Source organism: Phyllobates terribilis, unplaced genomic scaffold (genome assembly GCF_046119375.1).
Source record: "Phyllobates terribilis strain yellow unplaced genomic scaffold, ASM4611937v1 Scaffold_3__8_contigs__length_932513732, whole genome shotgun sequence".
NCBI lineage: Eukaryota > Metazoa > Chordata > Amphibia > Anura > Dendrobatidae > Phyllobates > Phyllobates terribilis.
The window spans coordinates 312,578,679-312,595,857 of record NW_027362763.1 but is presented as its reverse complement, the minus strand read 5'-3'; positions in this window follow the sequence as shown (position 1 = coordinate 312,595,857).

Here is a 17,179-nt window from a genome sequence, read left to right as displayed (position 1 = left end):
GATGGGCTGCACCTCAATGGGGAGGGTGCAGCTGTGCTGGGGGAGAAAATGGCTAGAAGGTTGGAGGAGTGTTTAAACTAGGGATTGGGGGGGAGGGTATTCTTTTTATAGGTGGGGAAGATAGTGCAGATAGTGACCTGGGCACAAATAAAGAAATTGGGGGTGGGGTTAGAACAGTCAAAATAGTAAGAAGGAATAGAGGTACAGAGAGATACATAAAATGCATGTACACTAATGCCAGAAGCCTCACCAACAAAATGGAGGAATTAGAATTAATTTTATTGGAAAATAATTATGACATGGTGGGGACATCTGAGACATGGCTGGACGAGAGCCATGACTGGGCAGTTAATTTACAGGGTTATAGTCTGTTCAGAAATGACCGTACAAACAAGCGAGGGGGTGTATGTGTCTATATGTAAAATCATCCTTAAAACCCATCTTGCATGAGAATATATGTGAATCTAATGAAAATGTAGAGTCCTTGCGGGTAGAGATAAGGGGAGGGGGAAAAATAATAAATTACTGATAGGGGTCTGTACCACAGGACTGGCATATAGCAAATGTGGTGCCAATATTCAAAAAGGGGACAAAAACTGAACTTGGAAATTATAGGCAAGTAAGCTTAACCTCTACTGTGGGTAAAATCCTGGAGGGTTTCCTAAGAGATGCTATACTAGAGTATCTGAAGAAGAATAACCTCATGACCCAATATCAACATGGGTTTATGAGGGACTGTTCCTGTCAAACTAATCTGATCAGCTTTTGTGAGGAGGCAAGTTCCGGACTGGACCAAGGAAATTCTGTGGATGTTGTGTAAATGGACTTTTCAAAAGCTTTTGATACGGTTCCACACAAAAGGTTGATACATAAAATGAGAACAATGGGGACAGGGGAAAATATATAGGTATGTGGGTTAAGAATTGGCTCAGTGATAGGAAACAAAGGGTGGTTATTAATGGAACACACTCAGACTGGGTCTCAGTTAACAGTGGGGTACCATAGGGGTCAGTATTAGGCCCGTTTCTTTTTAACATATTTATTAATGACCTTGTAGGGGGCATACAGAGTAGTATTTCAATATTTGCAGATGACACTAAACTCTGCAGGGTAATCAATACAGAGGAGGACAATTTTATATTACAGAAGGATCTATGTAAACTAGAAGCTTGGGGTGATAAATGGAAAATGAGCTTTAATGGGGATAAATGTAAGGTAATGCACTTGGGCAGAGGAAATAAAATGTATAATTATATGCTTAATTGTAAAACACTGGGCAAAACTGTAACTGAAAAAGACCTGGGTGTATTGGTGGACGACAAGCTCACGTTTGGTGGCCAGTGTCAGGCAGCTGCTGCAAAGGCAAATAAAATAATGGGATGCATTAAAAGAGGCATAGATGCTCATGGGGAGAACATAATTTTACCTCTATACAAGTCACTAGTGCGACCACACTTAGAATACTGTGTACAGTTCTGGTCTCCAGTGTATAAGAAAGACATAGCTGAACTAAAGCGGGTGCAGAGAAGAGCGACCAAGGTTATTAGAGGACTGGGGGGTCTGCAATACCAAGACAGGTTATTACACTTGGGGTTATTTACTTTGGAAAAACGAAGGCTTAGGGGTGATCTTATTACTATGTACAAGTATATGAGGGGACAGTGCAAAGACCTGTCTACTGATCTTTTTACTATGAGGCCTGAGACGGGGACAAGGGGGCATCTTCTATGTCTGGAGGAAAGAAGGTTTAATCATAATCACAGACGAGGATTCTTTACTGTAAGTGTAGTGAGACTATGGAAGTTTTTGCCGCATGATGCTGTAATAAGTGATTCACTACTAAAATTTAAGAAGGGCATGGATGCCTTTCTTGAAAAGTATAATATTACAGGTTATATATACTAGATTCCTTGATAGGGCGTTGATCCAGGGAACTAGTCTGAATGTCATATGGAGTCAGGAAGGAATTTTTTTTCCCCAGTGTGGAGCTTAGTGTTTGCCACATGGGGTTTTTTGCCTTCCTCTGGATCAACATGTTAGGCTATGGGTTGAACTAGATGGACTTAGTCTTCCTTCAACCTTAAAAACTATGTTAAACTGACTTGGGCAACAGACTTGGCCATACAAGTCTATGGAGGTCTGTCAACAACAGAAGACATCCATCTTACATCATGTTTTCATCTGTTTTTCACCACTTATAGCTGCTAAGTGTCAAAGGAAGAAAAGGTTCAGACAGTTTACCACCTTCAGTTTTTAAAAACAAATGAAAGAAAAGCGAATGCAAAACGGGTGACACATACGAGAAAAATGGTTCATTGTTTCAAATGTAAAAATGGAAAAGCATGTGTGATTGTAGCCTAAGCATCATAAGAAGTCAAGCAATGATTTTTCTTCGATCTTTAAAATGAATGCAAATACATATGTATATGCTTTTAATAAAAAAAAATAAGAAATTGTAATTTTTGCCATTTAAGAAAAAAATGTACCTTTACTAATACCCTATAAACTTAAATAAACTCAAGAGAGCTATTGATGCAATATTGCTGCAGGCAATTAAAAAAAAAACAGGCCGTGCAGTGAGGTCAGCCTAATTGCTTTAAGAGGAACTTCTTAAGATGATATAATTATGGATCTCCTCACTTAGCAGCTCTCATTTTCTTGCTCTTGTTCTACCCTAGTGCCCTTCATCCTAAAGCCTATGTTCAGTAGAGGACAGGAGCCTTAACCACAAATAAATCAATTAGCAGGTGTTGTGTGCGAACTGTTTACTTCCAACATAACATCTGCCTCCTTATTATACAGGACACCAGCCGCTGTCACTGTTGCTCTCTTCACCTCCCCTGTTCGACTTGGTAAAAAAAAAAGTTTATAACTGACAATATATGGTTGTTAACATGGGACAATCTGACTCTTAGTAGCTCAATTAGAAACCTATAATTCAGATAATATTAGTAATGTGTTCATTCCAAGGATAAGAGAACCACCACCATTCAAACTACAACTACTGTATTTACAGGTCACTGGATTCCTACGTTGGATCAAACTTACAGGGATTACACATTTCAGACTATAGCGAGTCCTTATTCATAGGACTCATTACTTATGAATAAGGACTCAATATGGTGGAAAACACGTAAAGTTCATATGCGTTTTTTCTCGCTTATGTGACGATGTGAGATGGAGTAGCCAGGTCTGGGGCCAGATACCAAGAGAGCTCATCGTAAACAGAGGGTTAAGACAAAGGCGTAGTCAGGTCAGAGTCTGAGATCAGAATACCAGTATGGTAACAGATCAACACAAAGGGGCTAGGCAAATGGATGGTCAAAGGCAAGGTCCAAGGTCAGGCAGCAAAAGATAAGAAACAGAGCATTAGGAAACAAGGCACACACACACCACTGAGCTGAAGCTACAGCTGGCATTAATCAGACATGGACAGCCAACTATATGACCAGGTAATCACCCAGAGATATCTGGAAGAAACCAAGAACGCTCCTGCCCTGATTAGCTGCTTGACTGTCAGTCACAATACTGACAGCTCAACACGCACGCCCTTGCCTCATAATACTGACAGCTCAGCATGTCCTTTCCTCAGATTGATGACTGAGCTGTCACTCACAATACTGACAGCTCACAGCGACCCTGATTCTATAGTGCGGCTGAGCTGTCACTCACTGTCTAGGACAAAGTGAGTGGTGGAATTGTGACATTTTCCTTTATTTTTTCATACATCTTTTAATGAAGTAAGCTTTGATAATAAATATGATTTTTTTTAACCAACGACATATTTTTTAACGGTGCTGGAACTTATCCCTTCCACCTACCTTTTTTACTTTATTAGTTTGCTTACTTTGTGCCAGAAATGTGTGACAAAATTTTGATGCATTCTTTGGCACGCAGTGTCAGTTGTTAGGACACGTTCATTTATCGTAGATCACACCCCTTTTTAGTGAAGCCGCAAGGCGCAGAAAGTGTCTAAAATACATATTGTAATAAATACTCTGCAAATCACAACAGGCGTATTTTTCGAATTGCTTCACATTTAGCTTAACAAATCTCCCTCGCTGACTTGTATCACGCACACATTTCAGATTTTCCATAGTCAAATTAGGAATGGATTTTTTATAAAGAAATATGAGGGTGAAAGTTTGATTTCTGCCACATATCTTATGTAACCTAACCTATTGCTATAAAAGAAGTGAATTTTATGCAAACATTATGCTGATCTCCATCATTACATCTATTTCCCAAGGTCTGCAGCTTGAGAAGTGAAGTAAAAACTTTTTTTTTTTTCAATTTTTTTCAAACATTATATGACTAGCTCATCTTTTGCATCTTATCAAAGAGTTAATTTTTCCAACTAGGCAGATCAGAATCTAAATGCTGCTAAACTTCACTTTTCTACTGCTTGAGGGAGCCAAAGCCATTATTTGGATTTTAGTCTCCAAGAAAGTGCCAACTAGCATGCCGCTCTGTGGTGACAAGTACAACAAATAAAAAGCCAAAACATTTTCCTGCTTATTATTTCATCCTGAACATGGATCCCAGAGCTTTTTATGTTGTTATATGTTTGATTCTAAATCTTCTACTACAGATCCTACTTCCCAAATGTCTCAATCCCATTACTGCAAGCAAATTAAATGTAATCTATGAGCCAATCTTACATTTCTATTCAAAACCCCTCAGTATTTGTATAGTTAATGCCAACCACATTAACTCCGGCTTTAATATAATTCAAGCAGATAGAAGAGACGTAATAGATTAATTAATATCTAGTTGGCATGTTGATTTTTTTTTTCATAGACACATATTGTGCGGTTCACCCATAATAATTGTAGCGTTTCTGAGGGACCTGGCTTGACCTCCATGTACATTGTTCTTTCACCCATGAAAATCAGGTCAGATGTTTTGTTCACATAATAGGTGCCTGTTCCGATGCATTAGTGATGTCACTGTCAGATGGAGAGGTAAAAATGATAGAGAAAAACAAGGCTTACGAAAGTGCAGCAAACCTAGATTTTAATAAAAATTTATCCTAAGTCATATTGCAAGACTCATTAAAGGGTCGATTGTGACTTGTAGTCCTCTTCCTCTCTGAAGAGGCGATTTGCATAATAAAAATTAAGTGATGATTTAAAGACTTAGATGGAGGAAAATATTTTTAAGAGGAAGATAATCTAAAGAAAGGAGTTTGATTCAGCCGGTTCAGCTGTTTCGGTGGAACCAATTGTTAAAATTATAGCCCATTAGCTGAACCGACAATAAGCAGTGCCCCGATCCGGTACTGAAGATTGGGGACCCGGCGGTAATAGTGCTAGTTCAACTGAATGTGCGTCTGAGGAAATGTATTGCGGTGCACAAAGACACCGACTTCCTGCACTGCAATAGTTAAAATAGCGGCTGACGTTGCGGGTGGCGTATGACGTCATTGCCATGCGCCAAACCATCCACGCCGTATATGTAGCACAAAGAAGATGCCGTTTGCCACGGAAACTTGGACAGGTAAGAAGAATCTTCTGTGTTGCAGAAGAGCAGGAAAAATGGAGTACATAGGGTCCAGGATGGGGGACATTATTACACAAAGGGGCCAGGATGATGGACATTTTTAAATAAAGAGGCCCAGTATGGGGGCATTACAGGAAAGACCCAGGATGGGTTAAATTACTACAAGGGCCTAGGATTGGGGACATTTTTTAATAAAGGGACCCAGGATAAGGCATATTATTACAGGAAGGGTCCAGGATTTTGAACATTATTAAATGAAAGGGGACCATGATTGGGGATTTTATTAAATACAGGGGCCCAGGACAGAGGACATTATTAATTAAAGGGCCAAGGGACCAAATTAGGATGGGGAACATTATTACAAGAAGGTGCCCAGAATGAAGGACATTATTACAGGAAGGGGCCTGGATCGGGGAAATTATTAGAGGATAGGAGACATTATTACAGGAAGGAGACCAGGATGTAGGAAATTATACCAGGAAGGGGCCTAGAATGGAGGATATTATTACAGGAAGGGGACCAGAATATAGGACATTATTATAGGAAGGAGTCCAGGATGTAGGAAATGATACCAGTCAGAGCCTAGAATGGAGGATATTATTACAGAAAGGGGACATTATTAAATAAAGGGGCCACGATGGGGACATTATTTTTGGAAGGGCCCAGGATGGAGTACATTATTACAGGAAGGTCCCCAAGAAGGATGACATTATTACAGGAAGAGCCCCGAATGGGGAAATTTATTACAGAAAGGGGCCAGGATCGGTGACATAATTACTCTATGGAGGCCAGAATGAGAATCAGAAATTAATAGTTTATGGTGGCAAGTGAAAGACATAATTTCTGTAGGGGCCAATTAGGGGACATTTTTACTGCTATAATACATTTTACTTTTGAGAATACTGTTTTCCATGGGGAGAACAAAAGGGAGGTCCTGTTATTGTGCAGGCACTTGTTTTTTTCTACATATGGCACAGTGTAGAAGACAGGGAAAAAGTGGGGAATATGTTCTAGAGGTGATCAGCTATAGATGTCTGTGTGTTACTTTCTGCAGAAACGTGTCCTGGCAGGAAGAAGTGATAGCAACATCATTGGTAAGTCACTATATTATTTGTACACCATACTCTGTATAATGGATAGTATATACAGAGCTCCTGTTTAATGTCACTGGTGGTCACTGTATTTTCTGTACATTATATACTATACACAGAGTTCCTGTGTATAATGTCACTGGTGATCACTGTATTATCTGTACACTTACACTATATATAGAGCTGCAAGTTCTAAGCTGCAACTGCCACACATTTAACAGAGTGGTGCTATTCAGCTTTGTTTATCATTTACTTCCGGTTGCGATAATAACAGTTGAATAGTGGGAGTGTCGAACCCTCACTAATCTGATATTGATGACCCATTTTAAGTATAGATCATCAATATTATATGCCTGGGCAGCCTCTTTATTGCAAAAGGTCCAAAATAGTAAACTAGGATTCATACTCATATGGCTCGTTTGGTTTACATTTACAATAAATACCTGGTTCATTAATTTGTTCTCAATCCTGAGAGACCTACAGGGTGGACATACTGCATGTGTAGTTGGTTCAGCTGCATTGGATCCTATGGGAGAGGGAGGGTAGTCACTTAAAGGGAGTCTGTCAGCACAAAATTATTGTTCAAATGAAGTATAGGCAATTGGTGCACCCTTGACGTGGCCAATCTTTAAATGAGCCTTCCTACCTATTTATTTTTCATCTATTTACATCCCACTTTTCTTTGACAGCTCTGGATTTATAGAGCCCGAAAAGGGCAGAAATAGATGGAAAACAAGTAGGTGAGAGGGTGCACTTAAATGTTTGGTCATGCCAAGGGTGAGCCGGGTGCCTGTACTTGAATAAGTTGCCACTATTCTTAAGCAAGTGCTCATTACTTGAGTTTGCATCGGGTACTCGGGTATGCACCATGTATCGCGGATGCTCGAGTGACATGCTCGAGTTTCCGCCCCTCATGTTTCAGGGTTGTTAGACACCCCAAAAAATACCATGCAGGGATTTCCCGTGAAAGGCAGGCAATCCCCGCGTGGTTCTTTTGGCTGTATAGCAGCTGTGAAACATATGGGGCGGAGACTTGAGCATGTCACACGAGCACCCGTGATACTCCATGTATAACCGAGCACCCGATGCAAACTCAAGTAGCGAGCACTTGCGCTCAACACTGGTTGCCATATCGTCGTCATTTTTTTTTTCTTTACTTTTGAAAAATTCCCAACCCCAACACAACCCTAATACAACCCTAACACAACCCTAATCCTAACCGTAACCCTAATCCTAACCCTAACACAACCCTAACTGTAAAACAACCCTAACCCTTACACAACCCTAACCCTAACACAACCTTAACCCTAACACAACCCTAATCCTAACCGTAACCCTAATCCTAGAGTTTATTTTTTACGCTGTTCCTCGTGCGGTATAAGTGATTAAGTGACTTTATTCTTCTGATCGGTGCGATTACAGCGATACCAGATTCATATCAGGTTTTTATGTTTGGCAGCTGTCACACACTAAAAGACACTTTTTTTTTTCAAAGACTAGTTTTTACCATAATTTTTTCATATTTCGGCCGACAGAGTCATGTAAGGGCCTGCTTGTTTTTTGCAGGACAAGTTGACGTTTTTATTGGTAGCATTTTCGGGCTTGTGACATTTTTTGATTGTTTTCTATTCTGATTTTTGGGAGGCAGAATAAACAAAAAACAACAATTTAGAAATATATATATTTTTTTAATGCCTTTCCACGTGTGGTAAAATTGATAAGGCAACTTTATTCTTCGGGTCAGTACCTTAACAGCGATACTACATTTATATAGCTTGTTTATGTTTTGGCGCTTTTACACAATAAAAACAATTTTCCAAAAAAATAATTTTTTTGCATCGCTTTATTCTGAGAGCTATAACATTTTTACTTTTCGCCTGATGGAGCTGTACAGCAGCTTGTTTTTTGTGGGACAAGACGATGTTTTCAGGGGTACCATTTTTATTTACATTTGTCTTTTTGATCGCGTTTTATTCCATTTTTTGTTTGGCGGTATGATGATAAAGCTTAGTTTTTTGTGCTATGCAGACTGTCAGCTCTGCACTGGCACAAGTTAGATAAATCGACGACATTGGGTCACCATGGCAACGATCGGAACCCCGCGCTGACAGCCTGCAGAGGGACTCGCTTACCTCTGCATGCCCCGGAAATGCTGTGATCAACTTCGATTGCAGCATTTCGGGGGTTAATGTGTTAGGAGCGGTGCGGGACCATTCCTGGCACAGAGTACCGGGTGTCAGCCGTCAAAATCAGCTGACACCCGGCAGCAATCGCACCAGCACAGGTTCTGTGCGGGTGCGATAAGTGAGGCGTAATAATATGTACCTGGTCATTAAGGCCCAGGTCACAGAAACGTATTATAATGCTTCATGTCAGAAAATGGTTAATTAATAATGTTGAGCGAGCACTAAAATGCTCGGGTGCTCGAAGCTCGTGCTGAGCTCACCGTGATACTCGGGTGCTCGACCAGAGCAACGAGCCCAATGTTAGTCTATGGGAAACCCGAGCATTTTTGCGGCGGCACCCCCGGCAGTCTGTAGAAAGCCTAAAAAGTGCCCATAACGATAGTGACAGTGCTCAAATGACATGGGGACAGCATGGGGATCACCCCAGGAAGCATTTCTGACCCCTAGGTCACTGCTGTCAACAACGTGGTCAGAGGTATTAAGCCACTTTTACGGGCTCACAATAAAACGTTCAAAAACGAAACTGAAAGTGCTTTCCTGTGAAATATGTTAACGAACTTCCTTTCCAGGGTAAAGACTTGTGTATAAGGTAAAATAAATAACCAAAAACAAAAATACTCCTCCACACCATGGGCTATGTTCACAAGTAGCATTTTTTATGTGTTTTTGCACTTTTGTATTTCTTTCAACCGTGACAAATGCATTCACCAGGAAATGTCATTTTAACATTTTACAAACTTATCTGGCCATGTGCTGTGTGACACATGCAGACAGTGCTGAAAAGACTTGGGGACAGCATGGGGAAGACCCCTGGAAGCATCTCTGACACCCAGGTCACTGCCTAAAAGTGTGCCTATTGTGAGAGTGTGAAATGTGATAATAGCAGGAGAGCACTAGGACCCTGTGACTTTTGCCTGGCTGCGCTCAGAGGAGGGGCAGTGCTGGAAACTGTGTGTATTCTAAGAGCGTCTGATGTGTGAGTCTAGACAGGAAGTCTGTGAGAAAGAGCTGCAATAAGACGCTGTCTTTACACTCTTCCGCGTGGAGTTTGTTTACTCCTTTCTCTGTTTAAGGACAAGTGCCGAGCTGGGGAAAGCTGTGTGGCTCTGTGGAGTTTTGTGGAGGTCCATGCTGAGTGGATTATAGACTTTGTGCTGAAGGAGTCACGTGTCGAGTGATGAAGGGACTGCGTAATCCATTTCTGTGACTGAGCACACGGTTGGTGTACTGGATAACAGTGAGAGACTACGGGAGGAAAGAAGGTTTCTGGTGCCATTTCCACTGAGAGGATATTGACAAGACTTTGTGAAGAGATCTTCCCAGACCTTAACCTGAGGCTACAGGACTAAAGTCCCCGGCATGTGGGCTCGGCATCGGCCGACAAGACAAGAAATTTTAGCTGTTTTGTGAACTTTGTTTTTGTTTTGGCGCCAAAGTTTTCCGGGACTAGCTGCAGCCACCGTGATTCACAGGCCTGTGATAGACTGCATCTGAGGTTAACGGTACCATAACTTTAAGATATCCGGATATCCTGATAATAAGGGTATAAGAGCAATTGATATAGTTTCATGCATTATTATTGTTCATAGTGGTAGGATTGTATGCAGTGTGCCATCTCAGGGGGTCCCCATAGACCGCCCTCACTAGACTGACACAGTGTTTAGGTAAAATTGTTCCAGATCTCTAGAATAATTCACACAAGCTGGAAACCTTGAGATTGGCACATTGATTTCAGCTTTTGCTGATTGTGTGTATTTAGTAGAGACAGTGTCCCAGGCAGAACCTGAGACTGATTCATGCAATACTGAATTTTAGTCTAATCCCTGTTTTAGTAAGAAAGTGTTGTTTATTTCTGTCTCTGTCTCAGTTTGTGACTCACTGGATCTCTCTCGGACCTCCGATCATTATATTTTTGGCGTAGTCGGCAGGATCCAGTGCTTGTCATGGACGGAGATGAGGGAAGAAATGACTCTGCCGCACCAGCAGCCACCCCGCTGGTAGTGGAACCCCTGGCAGCCGCAACGACTGTGGGAGGATATGTGCCGGTAGGAGCTTTACTCCAGCACATGCCGAAATACGACTGGCGTAACATGCCGTTGCAGGATTGGGCTGAGAGGGTTCGGAGTGTGCTGCGGATGTGTAATCTGGCCCCCGCATTACGGGCAGAGTTGGCTTTAAATGCACTAGAGGGCGATGCTAGGCGGATGGTGATGGTACATCCAGAGTCAGAGAGGAGCACGTTAGAGAAAATCTTGGAGCTGTTAGAGGGGAGTTCAGGAGGCTGGGCTCGTGTGGCCCAGCTTCTTTCCTTGTTTTTCAATCGTCCCCAAAGGGAATGCGAGACTATGATGCAGTACTCGAACACTTTAGAGGAAACGTTGAATGAGGTGCAGCGACTAGACCCAGGGGCCATGGGGGCATTCCAAGAGGTAGACTGCCTACTCCGGGATCAATTCATAACGGGGTTAGCCAATAGACTCCTTCGAGACAAACTGATGGAGATGTCCCGAGCTACCCCAGAATTATCCTTCTGGCAAATTTATCGGGCCGCAGTGGAAAGGGAGGAGGAGTCTACTCTGGTGGCCGAGCGGGCAGTGGACAGTGCACAGCTGGAGGTAGGTCTGGCGCCAGTTTCAGGAGTTGGTGGACTGGTAAACGTTGTACAGGCTCTGCGTGCCGAACTGAAGGAGTTAAAGCTGGAGGTGTCTAAACTCAGAGCTGGGCCGGTCCCTACTCCTACGGAAGGGCCACCCGCCCCGTCCTCTGGAATGGTGGTTCCACAGTCTGCCAGGTCGCCCCCCTCGAATGATCCAAGTTCTCGTCCACGATGAGCAGTCACCTGCTGGAGGTGTGGGCGTCGGGGACACATCTCCCGGTACTGCCGGATGTCTGCAGCCCCGAAACCTCCTTCGCCGGCGTTAAACTCCCAGCTGTTGCCATGAGAGGGCAAGCAGCAGCGGCCCACCCCCCACAAAGCCCTCGACGGGAAGAACAAGATTTGTTTGCATGCAGTCCAGTGCTGGAAGCAGAGTTTGAAGGGCGGAAGATGAGATGCTTGGTCGACACAGGATCCGAATATACCATAATGCCCTTAGAGGTGTACGAAAGGCACTTCAGTCAACACGTGGTTCCCGAGGACGGCCGAGTGATAAGGCTTACAGCCGCTAACAATGGCCAACTGACGGTGAAGGGGATCGTGTGGATGCAACTGAAAATGTTTGGTCAAGAGCTGGGTCAGAAAGGGATACACCAGCACGGTGGACCACCCTCCCAGAAGAGGGATGGAGGTGACGCTCGGAATGAACGTTCTGCGAGATTTAAATCATCAGATGTACGCCAGGGAGGGACCCCGATACTGGGCAAGTGCTACCCACCATCGACCCACCCAGAGAATGTTACACCGTCTAGTGCTGAGTTGCGATCTCCTGAAGAGTGCGGTCCCTGGGGGTCGGGTAGGCCTGGTCCGAGTGCCATCGCGGACCACAATCTCGCTAGCGCCCCGGCATGAAGAACTCTTAATGTTACTGGGGGGGGCTGCGCAGAGACTAAATGGGCTTGAAGTACTCATCGAGCCAGCCCCAGAGAAGTCCTCGTTCGCCAAGGCGCATGTGGCCCGGTCTCTGGCGATTGTGAAGAATGGACGGGTGCCAGTCAGATGTATCAACGTTTTAGATGAGGCTGTTACAATTCCTGCTGGGACCATTCTGGCTGAATTGTTCGTGCCAGCAGGGAAGGTGCCTGATAAGACAGTGTTTGAACTTCGCTCAGATGAACAGTCTTCCTGGACATTCGCGGTTGAAGTAGGCCAGACCGAATCTCCTACCGAAGCATGGAATGGTCGTGCGATCATGGACCAGATGGGAGTGGATCGGGAGAAACTGACCCCCGTGCAATTGGAGCAGCTGGAGAAGGTCTTGTGGGAACATCAAGAGACCTTTTCACGACATGTGGAGGATTTCGGTTGTTCCCGGACGATTGAGCATGAGATTCCCACAGGGGATACTCCTCCTATTAGGGAACGTTATCGTCAAATCCCCCCAACACTCTATCAAGAGGTGAAGCGCATCGTGGCCAGTATGCTTGACAACCAAGTGATCCGAGAAAGCCAGAGCCCCTGGGCGGCCCCTGTAGTCTTGGTGCGGAAGAAGGATGGGACCTTTCGGTTTTGTGTGGACTATCGCAAATTGAATGCTCACACGGTGAGGGACGCATATCCATTACCTCGCATAGAAGAGACTCTGTCGGCATTGGGTCGGGCCAAATATTTCTCGACGTTGGATTTAGCAAGTGGCTATTGGCAGGTACCAATGGCCGAAAAAGATCGAGCCAAGACGGCGTTTGTCCTACCAATGGGGCTCTTTGAATTCAACCGGATGCCCTTCGGGCTCACTAACGCCCCGGGAACTTTTCAGCGCCTGATGGAACATTGCTTAGGTGATCTGAATTTTGAATCAGTCCTGATATACCTAGATGACATTGTGGTGTTCGGGGCCTCATTTGAAGACCATCTTGAGAAGTTACGTCAAGTTCTCCAGCGGCTCAGTTGTTATGGCCTAAAAATAAAACCAAAGAAGTGCCAACTGTTACAGAGTCAGATTGAGTATCTAGGTCACGTGGTGACTCCGGACGGGGTTCTGCCCGCGACCAGTAAGGTCATGGTTGTGCAGGAGTGGCCACCCCCCCATACCCTGCGAGAGGTTCGGGCCTTCTTAGGTTTAGCGGGGTACTATCGGCGATTTGTACCTAAGTTTTCACAAGTAGTGAGTCCCCTGAATGAGCTCTTAAGAGGGACGGCACAAGGCCCCCAAAATCGCCCCGTCCCATGGGGACCCCAGCAACGAAAGGCATTTGAGGAGGTGAAGGCCGCCCTAACAAGTGCTCCGTTGTTAGCATATGCCCGGTTCGATTCCCCTTTCCTGTTATATACCGATGGCAGTCTGTATGGGCTGGGGGCGGTACTAGCACAAGTGCAGGATGGTCAGGAGCGAGTAATCGCCTATGGCAGCAGGTCTTTGAGAGACACTGAACGCAACCCAGCTAACTACAGTTCATTTCGCCTAGACCTACTGGCCTTGGTGTGGGCGATGACGGAACGCTTTGCCGAGTATTTAACGGGAGCTGAGGTGCTGGTCATGACTGATAATAACCCTCTGGCTCACCTAGAAAACGCAAAGCTGGGAGCGTTGGAGCAGCGGTGGGTCGCTCGCCTTGCTAAGTTTAACTATCGAATTAAGTTTCGATCTGGGCGGGAAAACGGAAATGCGGATGCACTCTCAAGGGTGCCCCTTGGGTCCTCAGGGGAAAATGTTGATGACCAGCTGGAGGACACTGAAACCCTTGACTTGGGGCAGGTACCTATCTTCCGAAGTGTGGTATATTCAAGTGGGGTGGCGTCAGGGATGCCGTGTGTTCTGGGGAAAACACCCTCGGATTGGGTGAAGGACCAGAACGATTGCGCTGACATTGCACTAGTGCGCAGTTGGGTACAAAAAGGGGTCTGGCCGCGTGCAGAGGAAAAGGCCCAGCTGTACGTGGAAGGAGTGAAACTACTGCGACAGTGGGATAAGTTGTGCGTGGAACAGGGCCTCTTGTACCGTAAGGTGTACCTGCCATCTGAGCTGCAGCACCGGTACCAGCTAGTAATTCCTATGGGGATGGGTCCGGTAGTCGTTCGCGAGGCGCATGAGAAGGGGGCCCACTTTGGGAGTGAAAAGACACTCCAGTGGCTACAGCGAGTCCTCTATTGTCCTGAACTGGGGGAGATGGTGACAGAGGCATGTCGGCAGTGTCGGGTCTGTGGTCTCAGTAAGATCCCTGAGCAGCGGGCGCCCATGCAATCTATTAAGACTTCAGCTCCTTTAGAGCTGCTCATGATTGACTATGTCCTGATAGGATACTCAACGTCTGGGTATTCCTATTGCTTGGTAATGATAGACCACTTCACCAAGTATGCTGTAGCAGTGCCGACAAGAGATCAGATGGCGGAGTCGGCGGCTGAAGCCGTGTGTCGATATTTCATTCAGGTGTTTGGGTGTCCGCAAAGAATACACTCGGATCAAGGGGCATGTTTTCAGGGGGCATTGATGAAGGAGCTGTACCAGCTGTATGGTGTCGCACAGTCGAGAACGACACCTTACCATCCCCAAGATAATGGAGCTTGTGAGCGCTTTAATCGGACTCTGTTGCAGATGTTGAGGACATTGGAGGGTAAACAACAGGTACGCTGGCCTGAGTATCTTCCCGAATTGATGTGGGCCTACAATAATAGAGTGCACAGCACTAATGGCTACTCACCACACATGTTGATGTTCGGGAGGCCAGGGCAGGACATTGAGGATTTGAGCATGCCAGATCCCTCCTCCAATCCCCCTCGGACCGCATCAGAATGGGTTCGGGAACACTGGCGGCGATTGAGGGTGGTGTATCAGGTGATAGGTGATCGACTCAGTCAGTGACCCATAGGGACACGCGCCTCGTGCAAACCGAGCCTTTCTCCCCAGGGGATAGAGTGTTGGTGAGAATCAAACGACGGTTCGGAAAGCTGAGTGAATGGTGGGAGGCGACTCCGTACCTGGTAAAAAAACGACTGAGCCCTGAGATTCCAGTCTACGAGGTTGAACCGGTGGGGACCGGGGGACCATCCCGTAATCTTCATCGTAACATGCTACAACGGTGCTGGTTTAAAGATGCCGTCCCCGTTTCCCCGGAACCACAGGCCGTGTCCCGAGGGTGGGCATCCCTAATACTCTCGAATTTGATGGTGGGTCTGTCTCCGCCCCTGTTTACTTGCCCTCCGCGACCGATCTGTCCCCGTGTGGAGAGAGTATTGAGAATGTGGTATGTCCTTCAGAGAACGGGGAATCAGGTCAGTTACCTGATCCGTATGATGTGGCACCGGGCGCCACACCTCAGGAGGGAGCAGCCTCATTGGCTCCCGTTGAAGAGACTTCTGCTCCCTCGGGAGCCGAGCCTGTTGGGGTGGGTCTCAGGAGAACTACTCGAGCTACGGCGGGTATACCTCCACAACGCTATGCACAAGACGACTTTGAGTGGGGAGGTGTGTCGAGGACGCCAACCTCTAGTGGGGTGGCATGTGAGAGTGTGAAATGTGATAATAGCAGGCGAGCACTAGGACCCTGTGACTTTTGCCTGGCTGCGCTCAGAGGAGGGGCAGTGCTGGAAACTGTGTGTATTCTAAGAGCGTCTGATGTGTGAGTCTAGACAGGAAGTCTGTGAGAAGGAGCTGCAATAAGACACTGACTTTACACTCTTCCGTGTGGAGTTTGTTTACTCCTTTCTCTGTTTAAGGACAAGTGCTGAGCTGGGGAAAGCTGTGTGGCTCTGTGGAGTTTTGTGGAGGTCCATGCTGTGTGGATTATAGACTTTGTGCTGAAGGAGTCACGTGTCGAGTGATGAAGGGACTGAGTAATCCATTTCTGTGACTGAGCACGCGGTTGGTGTACTGGATAACAGTGACAGACTACGGGAGGAAAGAAGGTTTCTGGTGCCATTTCCACTGAGAGGATATTGACAAGACTTTGTGAAGAGATCTTCCCAGACCTTAACCTGAGGCTACAGGACTAAAGTCCCCGGCGTGTGGGCTCGGCATCGGCCGACAAGACAAGGAATTTTTGCTGTTTTGTGAACTTTGTTTTTGTTTTGGCGCCAAAGTTTTCCGGGACTAGCTGCAGCCACCGTGATTCACAGGCCTGTGATAGACTGCATCTGAGGTTAACGGTACCATAACTTTAAGATATCCGGATATCCTGATAATAAGGGTATAAGAGCAATTGATATAGTTTCATGCATTATTATTGTTCATAGTGGTAGGATTGTATGCAATGTGCCATCTCAGGGGGTCCCCATAGACCGCCCTCACTAGACTGACACAGTGTTTAGGTAAAATTGTTCCAGATCTCTAGAATAATTCACACAAGCTGGAAACCTTGAGATTGGCACATTGATTTCAGCTTTTGCTGATTGTGTGTATTTAGTAGAGACAGTGTCCCAGGCAGAACCTTAAGGTGAGCCTTTATTATTACACCAATTGACTCTTATATCAGCATTTTTTCACTTTGGGGTATCATTTCATTTATAGTATCAATTAAACTACCAATATATTTTTTCATAGTAGCCTTCTGAATCCAGTCAAAAAACCCAACAACATGGGCAATAAGGATCACCGATAGTAACACCCCAAACTAGCCAGGTAAATTCCTGAATAACTAGATGAATCCAGCCTAAACACACAATAAATGTTTAAACCCAGTTTATGTTACAGGTTTACCACAGATACCAACTGATACCCATTGTATAATATACCCTCTTCCTGGGGGATATTTCCAGCCACTTGTCACTACCAAGATTTATACTGGTCATCTGAGTCATCTAATAATAAAT